This window comes from Podarcis cretensis (assembly GCF_951804945.1).
Source record: "Podarcis cretensis genome assembly, chromosome: 17".
NCBI classification, from domain to species: Eukaryota; Metazoa; Chordata; class Lepidosauria; order Squamata; family Lacertidae; genus Podarcis; species Podarcis cretensis.
The window spans coordinates 26,187,823-26,191,405 of record NC_137187.1 but is presented as its reverse complement, the minus strand read 5'-3'; positions in this window follow the sequence as shown (position 1 = coordinate 26,191,405).

Sequence of the window (3,583 nt, the reverse complement as noted above, 5' to 3'; positions counted from 1 at the left end):
ACAAAGTCGTAAAGCAAGAGCGCGGTGGCTTGTGGGATTTGTAGTTTCTGATTCTTCCAGCGCCTCCCAAAAATAAAAAAAAAATGCATGCACGTGATTTTCATTCCTACATGCACGGATGTTGTCTGCTTTTGCACGACTCTCGCTTGCTTTTGCAGTGAATTGCTAAGGAAGCCAGCTTGCCGAGATCGCATTCCTGCCATAAGGAAATTAGAAATGTGTTTTAGTGTAAGCGTAAAGGCGCACCCAGATTCCAGTGCGCACATTTACGGTTTTGAACTAGGGGAGGCTGGGTGTTTTTTTCCAGGAGGTGGGGAGCTTGTCATTGTTTGTTTTATTTTAATTTGTTTTCTGTTTTATATCCATTTAAGCCGTCCTGATTACCCTAGGGCTATGAGAGCCGGGTAGAAATATTTTATAAATAATAATTGGAAAACACAAGCATCCATTAATCCATGAATCACACTTTGAGGAAATGGTTGTTTCATTCTGTGCATCAAAGGGGTAAAAAGGTAAAGGGACCCCTGACCAGTCGTGACCGACTCTGGGGTTGCGGTGTTCATCTTGCTTTATTGTCCAAGGGAGCCGGCGTACAGCTTTCGGGTCATGCAGCCAGCATGACTAAGCCGCTTCTGGTGAACCAGAGCAGCGCACGGAAACGCCGTTTACCTTCCCGCCGGAGCGGTACCTATTTATCTACTTGCACTTTGACGTGCTTTCGAACTGCTAGGTTGACAGGAGCAGGGACCGAGCAACAGGAGCTCACCCCGTCCCGGGGATTTGAACCACCGACCTTCTGATCGGCAAGTTCTAGGCTCTGTGGTAGTACTGTATCCTTTTTAACCAAATCAGAACATAAAAGCTTCTTCCTTTGCTCTTGAAATCTGAAAACTAAATTAAATGTAATATTTTTGTTCACTTTTTTTGTTAAACATGTTTACAGGTATGAACAACTGAGTTTTTTTGTTCCTAATACTACTTCATATTTATTTCACATTGCTTCACTGTGCAGAAAACACAGTGGGGTGTTCTCAGAATTCTCTACTGATCGGTCTCATTTCTTTGCTTTTTTATTTGGATTTGGGATTGTCCTGTTAATATATATATATATATATATATATATATAAAATGATGGAGGTGCAGCTGACCTCATAGGCAATGCAAAAACTTCAGGAAGCTCATCCGCTCTGGAGAAACAAAACACATTAAACACCTAGGTGTGGCAAGCCAACAGCATTTCCAAAGATGGTTTAGTCACTCGTGAAAAGGATTAAAGAGCTGGCAAGTTTTCTGAAGAAGATCTGGAGAACTTGCTTGTGCAAAGGACAGGCAACCTTGACCAAGACCAATTTAATTAGTTCGTAAAGAACAAAACCAGTCAATGATGTTACAAGTCATTAAACGCTGGCATAATTTGGTTTGCTCAATAACCAAGGCAGAAAAGAAAGAAAAGGGTGTGAGGAAAGGAAAGGCAGAGAGATTCTAGGGTTGCCATATGTCTGGAATTTCCTGGACATACACGGAATACTGTACCCGCAAGCAGGTGCGAATAGGCAAAAGGTCCGGGAAAATCCAGTAGTTGTATGTCGGAAGTGTTGCTTTTGCCGATTTCGCCCAAAAATAAAAAAAGCTCAGCAACTTTTCTTTCTGGATTTTGAAATATGGCAACCCACCCAGACACAAAATTCCATTGATTTCGTAAAACATAAAAATTACTCCAATGAAGGAAGACTGATTTATCTGTAACCCCAGGCTAGGGTTTGTTTATTAAATCACAAGTTAAACATAAGTTGTCCCACAGATTACTGAAAGCACAAGGCTTGTTTCTCTAAAGCTTGGCCGTGTTTTCTAAGCAGCTCCTGCCTTTAGCTTTGCCTGTACCAGGGGCAGGGGGACAAAGAAAACCATGGTTCACAAAGAGCGACAAGAGTCACACATCATGCCAAGCTATAGTTAAACCAAGTTCTGTGAGCAACCAACAAACCATGGCTTCAGGTTGTGGTTTGGTGGCAATAAATGAACTATCGTTAAGCCTTTGGACAGTGCTCAGGCTACCAATGGAACTATGGTTTAATAAACCATGGTTTGGCATTATGTGCAAAAAAGGCCTATGGATGTTTGCCAACCTGATGGAATGCCTAGCATCTCTACCTCATGTGTAGTCGCTGATGGAACTGCCAAGTTCAGATTCTGAGTAGTGGTAACAGGGCTGGATTGAGGTTTGATGAGGCCCTCAGCTCCTGAAGGTAATGGAGCCCTTCATATGTCCAGGTATCCTTTGTCAACAACAAATTGTCACTGTTTTTTGTGTTGGATAGATGCTATATGGTAATTTATGGACCTCATAGGTATCTAAAGCCATTTGAACATAACAAGATACATATTTTATCAAAGTAATTGTTGAACTGAAATACAATTAAGAAGAAGTATATTAATAGTGAAATAAAATTAAGAAGAAGTACAGTGGTACCTCGGGTTACATACGCTTCAGGTTACAGACTCCGCTAACCCAGAAATAGTGCTTCAGGCTAAGAACTTTGCTTCAGGATGAGAACAGAAATTGTGCCCCGGCGGTGCGGCAGCAGCAGGAGGCCCCATTAGCTAAAGTGGTGCTTCAGGTTAAGAACAGTTTCAGGTTAAGTACGGACCTCCGGAACGAATTAGGTACTTAACCCGAGGTACCACTGTATATTAATAGTGAAATAATTATTAAGCTCTAACTTAATGGACTATCATCAGTGCAGGTAAGAATTTTTTTTTATCATGACAATACTGTCTTATTTATTTTATAGTACAGTACATTGATTATTGCTTTCATTTTATGGATCAATGGTATTGTTAGATAGTAAAATTCGTGTTAAATTGCTGTTTTAGGGGTTGTTTTTAAAAGTCTGGAACGGATGAATCCGTTTTGCATTACTTTCTATGTGAAAGCGTGCCTTGGTTTTGGCACGCTTTGGTTTTGGAACGGATTTCCGGAACAGATTAAGTTTGAGAAGCAAGGTACCACTGTATATAGAAATGAGCAAACCAGTGATATGTTAGGGAGCAGGCCAGCATTACTTAACATCACCATGACTTACATCATAGGAACCTACACAACACAAAACACTGTTGCTGTATGTAGGTTTTATTTTATTTGTTTTTTATCTCATATTTTGGCAATGTGCATCCAGGTGTTTTTTCTCCTTTAATATTTTTTTGGGGGGGCCCAAGAGAGTGGGGCCCTAAACTATAGCTTGTTTAGCTTAAACACAAATCCGGCACTGAGTGTTAATGTCAAAACATTGGGCAGGGGGTGGGGAAAAAATACCCCATGTCTGAAATTAGTTATGCAGTTGCTGGAAACTAATTAGAAGGCATGGAAACACCCAGGTAATATATCCCATAATAAAAGTAGGGCATACATCACATCTTTGAGCCTGCTGCAATCATCTGGGGTGTGGTTCCTGGAAACATCAGTAGGGAGTGTGACTGAAAAACAATGCAAACAAAGGCTGGATCTGCCTAACAATTGCAGTTGAAATTGAAGATGTGAGATTGACACAAACTGAATATGAAATTATGTTGTAGTAAGGAGTGG